The sequence below is a fragment of the Gracilinanus agilis genome, chromosome 5 (genome assembly GCF_016433145.1).
Source record: "Gracilinanus agilis isolate LMUSP501 chromosome 5, AgileGrace, whole genome shotgun sequence".
Classification (NCBI taxonomy): Eukaryota; Metazoa; Chordata; class Mammalia; order Didelphimorphia; family Didelphidae; genus Gracilinanus; species Gracilinanus agilis.
The window spans coordinates 57446957-57460327 of NC_058134.1; the positions used below are offsets into that span (position 1 = coordinate 57446957).

At 38.7% G+C, this 13371-nt stretch overlaps 1 protein-coding gene across 1 annotated transcript in view; it reads right to left on the reverse strand.

The window, feature by feature from the left end:
- The window catches only part of CUBN (cubilin), a 304566-nt gene that overhangs the window by 145150 nt on the left and 146045 nt on the right, over positions 1–13371 (reverse strand). The window lies entirely within an intron of this gene.

A 13371-nucleotide genomic window follows, 5' to 3' on the forward strand; every position in this document is an offset into this window, starting at 1 on the left:
TACAAAGAAAGACAAAAACAATCCCTACTCTTAAGGACTCATAGATTTGTTGCTCTCCTTCCATGCTGATCTTACTTTTGGGATGATTTGGAAACAACCAATCAGACTCTAACTCTAATCTAATGGTACTGATAGCTTCGAGTGAAGGTCTTATGGTTTGTTTCTAAATGATCCCAAGAATAGGATCAAACTGGAAGGAGTGTGAACCTATGACAAACAGGAAAGATCTACCAAGAATTCTATGCTAGACTCTTTATAGTAGAAATACTGGATGGCGGCAAGATGGCACCATGGATAGAGAGCTGGGCCTGGAGTCAGGAAGACCTTAATTTAAATCTGACCTCAAGCACCTACAAGCTTTTTGAGCCAGGCTAAGTCACTTAACCTGTCTCCCTCAGTTTCTTCAACTGTAAAGTGAGGACACTAGCCTCTACTCCAAGAGTTGTTGTAAGGATCAAATGAAATCTTAGTAAAATGCTTAGCACAGTGCCTGAAATATAGCAGGCACTTAACAAAAGTTTTTGCCCTTCCATTTCCCCTGAATAGCTCCATAATGTATTGGGTACCTGCCCTGTGGACAACTTACATAGACAAGAGGCAGAGACTAAAGAATATGAAGTTGTACCATTGGAAGGAGAATTGACACAGATGATATTACAGATTTAAAGAAATATCATCACTTGTCAGAGTATATTTTTTACCTAGAAATATGCCTATAAATTTTGTCATATGGAAAAAAGCCCTTAGAGGAGGGGAGTTGCTAGGAGAGGATGTGGTCTAGCTCTTCCTCCCAAGGGAATGGGAAAAAAAGGTAACCCAGGAGAGGGTTACAACAATGCCAGAAAACTGAGCCAGTTGTGGAATAAAGGGTAAAGCACAGACATATTGATTGATAGCAGGGGAAGCTCACCCTTCCAGAGTGGAAGCATGTATTATATCATATTTATTCCCAGAGGCAAAGTTCCATTCATCTGATGCTAGTTAAAGGTCTGACTTTACAAGAATCTGACTTTTCCAAGAATCAAAGGCCAAAGGTTTCTGGGCTGGTAAACCATTTTTACACATATGTGATTTTTAAAGGAAAATGTCAGGGTAGAAGAACAAAAAATTGGGGGTAGTCTGTATGGCTCAAGCAATCGGTTTCTAGTCATAAACACTAAAGAATTTGTTTTTGTTTTGTTCTATTTGTAAGGAGAAAGCACAAAAGAAATAGCTGCCTGGGGTCCTCATGAGATTCAACTCTAAGTCCTGAAGAGGAAAGTCATCCAAGTGAAGTGGGAACTTGACTTTGGTCACTTTGAATTTGGCCTGCAAGAAATCAGTGGCTCCACATCCTCTCCCCAAAATCTGACAGCCCTTGAACCTTCAAACTACTAGTGATATTTGACTCTCCAGGGCAAATCCATCAAAATCCCTTACACAAAGGCTCTTCTGACCCCAGCCAGGTCCTCTCCCATCAGAGATGCCAGCTTTCACAGCTCATCTCACACCTTCTGCCCTCTTCTCTTTGTCTTTCCCTTAGAATGACCCAACTGCATGGTGCGGCACTGCATGCAAACCAACACTGTGTTGCAGAGGCAACAGGGGCAGAGGGAGATTGGGTGAAAGCAGGAGGGGTCAAGGAACAGCTGCTGGTTGGCCCTGGTTTTCATGATTCTAAGGAAAGGGCTGGAGAAAGTTTTTCCTCTCATTAAGCCTGGGAATGTGCATTCCCTCTTCAGATGTGAGACTGAGGCTGAAAACTAATAATCATGATTTTTATCATCTGTTTTTTACTTGTCTTAAGGCTTCCCAAATGGGTGACTGGTGCCTTAAATAGGCATCCTCCTAGGGAGTAAAAATGCTCTTAATAAACCCATCACCTTAGAGGAGAGCACTGTGGGCATGATGGGGGGAAGAGAGAGAGGGAAAGAGACAGAGAGAGAAAGAGATGGGTGAGAAAGAGAGAGAGAGAGAGAGAGAGAAGAATGCAAGTAAGAAGTCTTGCATTCATTTATCTGTTCTTTTGAGCTGATATTCATGAATTAAACATTTTCTATTCTGCCATAGCTAAGAGGCCTCTGGTAAGAGAAGCTCAGCAGCTTGTAATATGAGAGAATGAAGGGGCCTAGAAAAGGGGACCTTGGCAGCCATCCCATCATTTCCTTGTGCTAGCAAGGGTGGCATACTTTAAAGGATTTGTATATTTTAAAGCGTGATATAAGGTAATTTTTATATATGTATATGAATGTGTGTATGTTTATAGAGAGACAAAAACATAGATGGAAAGATAAGGTGGAGGAGAGGAAGGGAGAACAAGGGGGTACAGTTAGGGTGATATTTTTAAGAACCTAAAGGACAATCATAGCTCCCACATGCTTATACCTTAAGCATAACTTCTTATAAGAATTGGTGAAATACACAGGATTGGTGGTATTGCTGAAAATTAAAAAATAAATCAGAAAATGTTAAAATTGGTAGAGATCTTAAATAGAGGGAAAAGAAAACTAGATTTGGAGGCAGAATACTACCCGAGTTCAAACTAGAGGATCTTAGACTTACAACTGAAGGGACCTTGGAAGTCACTGAGTCCAATGTCCTCATCTTATGATTGAAAAAATGGCACATTAATATCAAGGAGCTTCCCAGGCTCACTCAGCCCATAACAGGAAAAGCTAGGATTTAAAGCCAGATCTTCCTGACTCCATCTTGAGCCCTCTCCACTGCCCAAGCTGCCTTTCTCAGCCTTGCCTGTACCATTCACTTGCTGCATGACCCTGGACAGAGGCTTGTGGGAAGCACTGAATGGCATCATGCATGTACCAATCATCTCACCTTCCCAGATGAGGGACGTGGCACAGAGATGCTGAGGGGCTTTTTTGCCCCATGAAACAGGACAATAAGTGACAGAACTAGCATCTTAGCACCCAAGAGAAGCCTGGGCTGTCTTGGTTGAAAGTGATTTCCCCATCAATGAGAATCTTCAAGGTGATTCTGGAAGTGGGCTATCCCAGGACTAAATTCCTGCCAAAGTCCCCCAATGGTGCTAGATTCTGGTACTAAATTAGATGGACAAATATCTTTTTTGAAAAAGACTTTCATGGATGCAAATCAGCTGATCCCTTTTGGCTTCCTCTTTCAGATTTTAATGGTCACCTAATATTTAACCTAAATCGACCCTGCTCTAATTAACACACACTTCTCATCCTAGCCTGTCCATAATTTTCTTAGTGTGTTAAAAGTTTAGTGCTGTTGTTTTACCTCAGTGAAGACTTATAAGCATTCCCTCATTATAAGTGCAGTAAGTAATAAACCTCAGTTAATATGCATTATATTTTAAGTTTATGACAATTACTATGAGAAACTTAAAACTATTCTCCCTTCAGAAAAAAATAGAATACTGGATGAACTTCTGGAGGTTCTGGGAACACAGAGATGGAATATCTGAAGGTTCCTAGTAATAGTTTTCCCTTGTCATAGTACCTACTTCCTAGTGTTGTGAGAACAAAATGAGATAATAATTGTAGGGTGCTTAGCATAGTGTCTGGCACATAGTCAGTTTTATATAAATGTTAGCTGTTATTAAGAGAAGCTAGGAGGCACAGGGGATAAAGCCCTGGGTCAGGAATCAAGAAGGTTTAACTTCCTAAGTTCAAAACTGGTCTCAGATACTAGCTGTTTGACCCTGGGCAAGTCATTTAAACCTGGTTATCTCAGTTTCTTCATTTATAAAATGACCTGCAGAAGAAAATAGCAAACTACTCCAGTATTTTTGCTAAGAAAACTCCAGATGGGGCGACAAAAAAACTGGACACAATGGAGTGACAACTATTACTATTATTATGCACATAAAATGACCCATAGATCAGAAAATATACATGAGCCCAATTTAGAGAAGAAAATTCTTGAATCTCATCAAGATATATAAGTGTATGTGGTCTCATTAATACAGGTACTCCTGGAGTGGGAACTCCATTTATTGATGCAGATAGCAATCTATCTATAATTTAAAGTCTTAGAGAATTGTATAAGGCTCAGATGGGCTAAGTGACTTGCCCATGATCAGTGTAAGAAGAATTAAATTCAGGACTTTCTGACTCCAAGTAGAACACTCTATCTGCCATGGCATAGTGATTCAAAGATACTGGAATTTTTTAAAATTAGTATTAATTATGCTAAAGCATATATATGTATACTTTTATACATATATACTTATTACATATATATATATACTTTTTGCTATAAGTATTAATTATGTCACAAAATATAGTTAATATTAATGCATTTTAATTTTTAGTAGCCAGATTTATTAGTACTATCACTATAGTCTTTTAGTGAACCTTACTTAAAAACACACAAAAGTTGAGATTTCCCAATAGACATGCTAAAGAAAGAATATACTTATGTTCAGGCTATTTTTATTAAAATCTTATTGGCACTAAAGCAGGACATGGCACTGCTGCCCTTTGCTTCTCCTTTTTCTCTTCCCTGAAACCTCAGCAAGATTAAATGACTCACGATCACCTTACAAAGAGACTAGTACAAACTTACTTAAGACCTCAAAGCACATGGTTAACAGCTTCCTCTGTCACATTTTATTTTAATCATATTTTTGGCAACTGGATCTTATTCCTGAGTTTCAGATTGCATGAAAAGAAATTGCCATTGCCCCTCCCAGAATATTGGTTTTCTTCATTCGTATTTATTTACTGTGTTTCTTTTTGCAGAGGGGTGAATATAAACAACTTGGCATTGAGGTTAAAATTAGTATAGACTGTAAAGGAGAAAGTCCACTCACCTGAAGTCTCCTTACACCACCTCCTGATTCTCACCCTGTTATTTGCTCAAATCAATGGAAACTCTGTCCACCTAAACCTTAGAAATGAGTTTTGCATGCAGCAGAAATATGCCTGCAGAATATTGCTCTTAATTTCATTTTCAAAAATAGCTATTTTCTCACTCAGTCCCTTGCTGACTTTTAGGCAAAAAAAAGGAAGGGAATTTCACATTATTTATCAACTGATAAAAATCACATTGAATTTTATATGAAAAAAGGACCTGAAATATCATCTCACACCCATCAGATCGGCTAAAAAAATAAAAGGGTAAAATGACAAATACTAGAGGAGATGAGAAAAAATAGGGACACTAATTTACTGTTGGTGGAACTGTGAACTGATCCAACCATTTTGGAAGGCAATCTGGAATTATGCTCAAAGAGTTAAAAAAACAAACAAACAAACTGTGTATACCTTTTAATCTAACAAAACACTATTAGGTTTGTTTCCTAGGGTGATTAGGGAAAAAAAGAAAAAATATATAACTGTTTATATATAAATATACATATATCTTTTGTCAGATGATGCCTTCTCTAATGTGGGGAGTGGAGGGAGAGAGGGAGATACCTGAGAATTTTAATGCGACAAATAAATTCAAAAAGTAAAATAGCTATATAGATAATATATGATTAATCTAGAGTCTTGTGTTTAATATACTTCCAAGAGAAAACCTTGTACAAGTCATACATTTAGAGTTAATTGGGACCTCAGAGAACCTCAGAGAACCCTTTATTGAATTCTGTTATTTTATAGATAAAGAAACCGAGGCTAAAGGAATGATTCGTGTGAGGTCACATAGATAGTATATGGGGCATATTTTGAATCCAAATCCTCTGATTTCAGTCAGGACTCTTTCTCCTAATAACTCAGTTTCTCCATCTGGAAAGTGAAGGGGATGAATCAAAGCAAGGGTTCTTAACCTGCAGTAGAATTAGTTTCCTTTGTAACACTCTGTATTTTATTTTATACATTTAAAAATAATATTCTGAGAAAAGATCTGTAGACTTCAGCAGATTGCCACAGAGCTTTATGACACAAAAATTAATAAACCTTGATCTAAGGTCCCTTCTAGCCTTAAATGCTACTTTTAGGCAATGTTCCACCATTTTAAAATGCTTTCTTCACATTTTCATTTAAGTCTGCAGGATTATATTATGGATCTAAGTTTTAAACTCTTTGTATAACATCTCATTAATCTCATAAAACTCAGGGAAAGAAAGAGTTAGAAAATTTAATTTCTTTTGCTTTCAAATGGAGAAACAGAGGCACTAAGAAGGTGATCTGGCTATTGTAGAAGAGAAAATCAGAGATCCAGGAATGTATTTGCATTCTCCTGTCCCCCATGCTAGGACATTACTTCCTAAATAACCAACAAAATATCATTTAGTTAGATTTCAGGCAAACCTGTAAACTAGACTCCTATAGATTTGAAATTACCTAATGCCTTCCCAAATTCCATTTGACTGAGAACACATGAGATTCCCAGCATGTTTGCTTCAGTGGAATGTGCCACAGACAGCATAATCTCTCAAATCAACAAATAAACCTAGGGTGTCCAGCCAGGGATCTTAGCCTCAATTCTGCCCCAGGGGGAACTGAGAGAGCTCTATTGGCCCTCCCATTTTGAGTTTCCAGGTCTTAACACTCCTGATGAGGGCTCTTTGCTGGCTCACTCCTCTCTACCTATACCCTGCTCTCAGGGTTCCTTCTGACTATGACTCCCACCATTTTGAGTTCTGTGGCCATGCCCATGGCCTGACCCAGGGTTGCTCCAAAACTCCTTAAGTGAAGGAGGAAAAAAGCTGAAAATGCGCAGAGGAGGAAGAGTATTTACAAGAACTTTGGATTCAATAAACATTCAATTCAACAAATATTTATTAAGGACCTCTTATGGGTAAAGCAAATAATGAATATTGGGGTGAAAAGTCATGAATTCCTCCTAAAATATGTGCAATTTATATGAGATTCTGAATGTAGTTACTCATGGGTTCTAGGTTCTGGTTAAAGGATAAAGACTGAGTCAACAATGTTAAAAGAGCAAGGTCTCAGCATCTTGGGGAGGGTCTCTATGTCTGCCAGGGTCTGCTTTCTTCTAATGAAGCCTCATCAAGGAGTAGAGGTGGAATATGTCTGGTGGTCCAGTTTTTCCTTGTTCTCCCTCTATTCTCCCCTAATTTGACACAAGTCAGATGTTCTATTTTGTGCTTAGCAAAGAGGATGCTGTGGTCCTCTTGCAGGTTCTATTAATATGCCCATTTTACAAATAAGAAAACTGAGGCTGAGAAAAGCTAAGCAATTTGGTTAAAGTCATACAGCTACTAAGTGTCAGAGGTAGAATTTGAACTTAGGTCTTCCTTGACTCCAAACCCAACACTCTATTTACTATGTCAACTAGATTGCCAAATGGGATAGTATATGTAAAGTATATTGCAAAACTTCAAGTGATATATCAATAATAATTATTATTATTTTCATAGAAATACTAATTATGTTTATGGTACAGTGGATAGAGAACTGGACTTGGAGTCAGGAAGACAAAAGTTTTCATCTTGATTCAAATATTTCCTACTTGTTTGACTCTGGCAAGTTGCTTACACTTCTGCCTCAGTTTCCTCATTTTTAAATAGCACCTATCTCACAGGGTTATTGTGAAGACCAAATAAGATTACATAAATAAAGCATTTTCCAAAACTTTAAACACTATAAACTACTTTTTATTGTCATTATTATTATTAAAGTATTATAAAATTTTGTATAATTATGATTATCATTAAATTAATCAACAATCCTGAATATTGTTATTACAGATTTTTTTTTCTATTTTATAGGTGAGAAAACTGAGGCTTAAAAAGATTAAGTGAATTGATCACTTGAAATAGGATTGATACTAATTCAGGATTCAAGATTGAAAGTAACTCAATTAGGAGAAACTAGGTGACTCAGTGGATTGAGAGTCAGGACTAAAAAATGGAAGGTTATGGGTTCAAAGTTGGATTTAGACACTTTCTAGCTATATGACCCTGGGCAAGTCTCTTAACCCCCATTGCCTAGGGTGATAGGAACTAGGCTTTAAAAGCAGATTTAGAAATTTGGCCACAGGAGCTAAAGTTCCAACCTGGAACACAGCAAGGGGCTGAACACAGGAGACTCTCTCTAAGGGCAGTTGGGGGTTCCGAAGGAGTTGGGAAACCACTGACCTGAGAGCCTGTGGATTTGGGGTATCTCTGAGCAACATCTGGAACATCTCAACTAGTAAGATCAAGGAGAGCAGTCTGAGCATACTGCCTTGTTTGGTGGACAAGCAAGATCAGTCTCCCTGACTTCTCTGAAGATTTATTTGGCTGGAACGTCCCTTGTGTCCTGGCTGCCTGCATAGGGCAGTTAGGGATTTCCCAGACCTTTAATTAACCTTTAACCCTGAATTGATTCCTTAGTATTTGAGAGTAGTCTGACCGCTCCCACATCTATTACCCTTAAATTATCTATTAAAAGTATTTTTTACTTCCTGTTGTTTCTTTCCCTTATTAAGTAAAGTATCCCTGATTGAGAGAATGTTACCATTCTTCTGCCTCAGAACCAATAGACAATATTGTTTCTAAGATGGAAAGTAGAGTTAAAAAAGAAAGAAACAAAGGAACAAACAAACTCAATTTCTTGGTTATAATATTAACTGATTATGGATCCTAGGAGTCATAATTTTCTGTGACTCTGTTTACCTGTTTATAAAATGTGAACAATAATGTTAATAACTGCCCTCAGGTAAAGAAATAACACTAGTGTCAAGCTGCTTGCCAATGATCTTATGTTTTCATTCCCAACTATCCAAATTGGTTTAAATTTTTTTTAATTTTTTTGACATTTAGGACTTATTTACTATTAATAATGAGCAGCTCAAATGAGCTACATTCAAAAAAATTGGCAGCTGGTACTGGTGTTTGACTATGATGGATCTTATTAAAGAATCTCACATCAACTGTCTAGGCAACAGGACCAAACAAGTCTCTTGAAGGTCCCCAAAATGAATGATTGGCTTCATCTACAGCCGATTACATAAATATTGTGAAAATCATTGGACTTTATTTGGTGTTTCACATCCAGAAGCCTCAGCTCAGGCCTTTTCCCATCCAGTTAGAAATGGGTCCATCTGGCTCGGTGGGGATGAGGAGCGTCTCCATGTCTAGCTTTCTCCCTCTCTGGCCAGCCAGAGAAGAAAGTAGCTGTGACTGGAAGCCAGGCTCCCGACTGAGCCAGGAGAGTCAACACAAAAGCTTTCCTGGGGTCTGTTCCTAAGCTTTATATGTGAAGAAAAGACCTAACACATGAGCACAGGGGAGCAATAATTCAGAACTCAATAAAAGAATCTTGGCAGGATACCCTCTCCAGGTCCATCCGCCTTTATGCCAACCCCTTGTGAAATCATGGAGTGGGTAAGTTTGTCTTTGGTGTGTCCTCACCTGCCTATTCAAGTCAATCAGAATTTATTAAGTACCTACAATGTACAACTAAGCCCTGAGGCTACAAAAGAGACATTCTCTGTCCTTGAAGAGTTCATAATATACAGGGGAGATCACATAACCTGCAAAAAACAATGTACAGACAAGATAAATAGGACGTATTCAAGAGAAGGAAGGTGTGAAGATGAATCAGGGAAGTCTTCTATAGAAGGTGGGATCTGAAGGAAGAGAGGGCTGCAAGAGGCAGAGATGAAGGAACAGAACATTCTAGGTCTGGGGGAGCCAGAGAAAATACCTGGAGCTGTGTGAGAATTGTCCAGTTTGAGAACTAGAAAGGGAGGACAATGGTGTGTGTGAGAAGTAAGAAGCCTGGAGAGCTGGTGGTTGGGATAGGCTATGAAGGGCTTTGAATGCCAGAGAGAGGATTTAAAACACCATCTTGAAAGTAATATGGAGCCACTGGAGTTAGGTAGATGTTGGGGGAATGACAGTACCTATTCTTTAGGAAAGTCCCTTTGGGAGCTGGAGTTTTTAGTTTTTAGTAGGGAGAATCTTTCAGCCAGAAGACCCACCAATAGGCCATTGCAAGAATTCAGGCATGAATCAAGTGTTTGATAAACCCAAAGATGCCAGTTTTGGGGATAACAATTCAATATTTGACAAAAAACTGCTGGTCAAATTGGAAAAGTGTATGACAAAAATAGGTTTGGATCAACATTTCACACCCTATGCCAAGATAAGGTCAAAATGGGTAAATGATTTAAACATAAAGGGTGATATTATAAGTAAATTTAGGGATCATAGAATAGTTTACCTGTCAGAGCTATGAAGAAGGGGAGAATTTATGACCAAACAAGAGATAGATAGAGAACATTACAAGATATAAAATGAATTATTTTTATAATGTTAAACTAAAAAGGCTTTGTACAAACAAAACCAATGCAACCAAAAATAGAAGGGGAAGCCACAAACTGGGATCCAGGACAATTCTGAAGGACTTCTCAAAAAGAATGCTATCCACGTCCAGAGAAAGAACTGTTGGAGTAGGAATGCAGAAGAAAACATGATTTATCACCTGTTTACTTGGGTATATGTTTGGGAGTTTGGGTCATAAGATTATTCACTTAAAAATGAATATGGAAATATGTTTTGCATGATTATACATGTATAGTCTAGATTGAATTGTTTGTCAGCTCCAAGAGGTGGGGAGAGAAAAAGGGAAGGGAGACAGTACAAATAATATAACTTTGGAAAACTTAGGTGGAAAGTTGTTATTAAAATAAAAACAATTTTTAAAGAATTCAGGCATGAGGTAATAGGAGCCTGCACAGTTGTGGTAGGAGTGTCAGGGGAGAAAGTGGGGCAAATTGGAGAGTTTTGCTAAGGTGAAATCAATAGGATTTGACAACAGATTTGATATGTGGGAAGTGGGTGAGAGAGAATGAGTTGAAAATGGTTGTGAGCCTGAGGGACTGGGAAGATGTCGATCCCCATGGCAATAACAGTTTGGATCGGGGGATGTTTTGGGGAAAGGAAAATAATGAGTTCTATTTTGGATATGAGTCTAAGATGTCTACAAGGCTGTCTAAGGGGCATATAGACATGGGTCTCTTTCGAACCCTAGTTCTCCATCAAGCACCAAATTTCTTTGTGATAATATGACCCACACAGGTATTCTCCATCCCTTCCCTTGACTGGCTCCAATGAATCAAAGAATCTGATCCCTGAAAGAGACATCTATGGCCAACCCTTGTGTGATCAAGAAGTCCAATTATAGTATTTCCAAAAAGTCTTTGCTTGAAGACTTCTCCAATTTCCAAAGCATTCCATTCATTTTTAGAGAGCAATAAGCCAGGGAATCTCAACTATTTTTAGTAAATGTTGTGGACTCCCTTGGCAGTCAGGGGAAGCCAATGGATCCATTCTCAGAATAATATTTTACTGTATAGCATTAAATATTTAGTAATATAAAAGAAACCCATTATATTGAAATAGCAAAACAACAAAAAAAAATAAGGACATAAACTTTAAATTAAGAACTTTGGATATAACCATTAATAAGTTCCTCAGATACTTTCTAGCTATGTGACCTTAGGCAAGTCATTTTAACTCCTGCCTGCTCCAGTTTCCTCAACTATAAAATAGGGACAATAACAGGACCTAACTCCCAGAGGTGTTGTGAAGATGAAACGAGAAAGCCTTTGTAAAGCACTTAGCACACTGTATGGCACATAGTGGGTACCTAATAAATGCTTCTTATCTCTCCACCTTCCCCTCCCCTATATCAAGCTTAACTTTGCTTCTGCCTATTTCTACATGACAACCACATTCACACATTAGAATAGAGCCATCATCATTTCATTATCTTCTCTTGAATATACTCCCAGTTCAATACCACTTTCACCATCTTTTTCATTCACCAAAACCTGGCTTCAAGTAGAACAGTGTTAAAAATCATATGACGGATTAGGTGGTTCAGTAGATTGAAAGCCAGGCTGAGAGACAGGAGGTCCTTGACCTCAGACATTTCCTAGCTGTGTGACCCTGGGCAAGTCACTTATCCCTTACTGCCTAGCCCTGACCGCTCTTCTGTCCTAAAACCAATACACCGTATTGATTCTACGATAGAAGGTAAAGGTTTGTTGTTTTTTTTTAAAGATATGATAAAATAATTCAAGGCAATGGGTTATAGAGTCATAACTGGTTCACTTTCTCTTTCTTCAATAACCAAATCTTCACAGAACCACAGAATCTCTGCAAGGGCTTCTGAGTCCATTAAGTTCAAGCCGCACTATGCCATTGGAGACAGGTGGTATATGTGGTCATCCAGCTTCCACTTGAAGGCCTTCGGGGAGGCATAACCTCTTGAGGCAAACCCTGGCATCTTTGAACAGCTCCAATTATAGGGAAATATTCCCTGACCTCAAGCCAATTTACATTGATCCCTTTTAAATGACATCTTATTAAATTAGACCAATGTCCTAGTCTGGCAGGACTGTTACAAATCCTCACTTAGAAGAGGAATCAGAGTCAAATTTACTTGCATTAAAGTTTTTGGGTTCCATTTTCTTTCCCTTTGTAGGAAAATTTGTATGGCATTTCCCTTCCTTCGGTTCTGTAGGCTCTCTTCTGTTCTCCACCACCTTTCAGATATCCCTGCCAGGGGGCTCAACAGTTACATCCACCAGTCTTTTCAGGATGCAGGATGTCACTCCCCTGGACCTGGTTACTTGATTTCATCAAGGGCATTTTGGCACCTACCTTCTTACTATCTCTTATCTATCTGGGGCATCAACTCCTTTTTTCTAGTGCAAGTAGTCCTCATTGGTTTTAAGGCAGAAGGGTGGTAAGAGCTAGGCAATGAGGTTAAGTGATTTGCCCAGGGTCACACAGGTAGGAAGTGTCTAAAGCCAGATTTGAACTCAGGACTTCTCATCTTAATCCACCAAGTCATCCAGCTGCCCCCTCCCCACATTATATTTTTAGATAATTTTTTTCATTCTCAAAAGATTTATTTATTTCTCTTTGTGTCTCCAAAATATTGTTCTAGACAGCTCAGTGGTACATGAAGGATAAAAAGATCAGCCTGGAGTCAAAAAGAGATGAGTTCAAATTCAGTCTCACTTATTTTCTGTGTGACCATGGGCAAGTTATTTGACCTCAGCCTCAGTTCCCTCAACTGAAAAATGGGGATCATAATAGCATCTACCTCCCAGAATTATTATAAGGACAAAATGTGATAATTTTTGTAAAGAGCTTAGCAGAGTGCCTGGTTCATAGTAGGCACTTAAAAATGACTTTTCTCCATTTCTGTATTAGGATCTCATTGTCTGTCTGTCTGTCTGTCTCTTGCTCTGTCTCTCTCTCCCCCCAACTTCCCCCACTCCTCCCCACTTCTCAATTTCTCCCCCCTCCATCTCTTTCTCTCTCTTCTCTCTGCCCCTTCTTCCCCCCTCTATCTCTCTCTCTCTCCCTTCCCTTTTCCCTCTTTTTCTCCCTTCTCCCCATCTCTTCCCCCCCTCCAATCTCTCCTGGAAAACTTTCCATTCCTCATTCAAAAAGTTAAGGAGCCAATGAGGAAACCTTGTGTTCTGGATCTG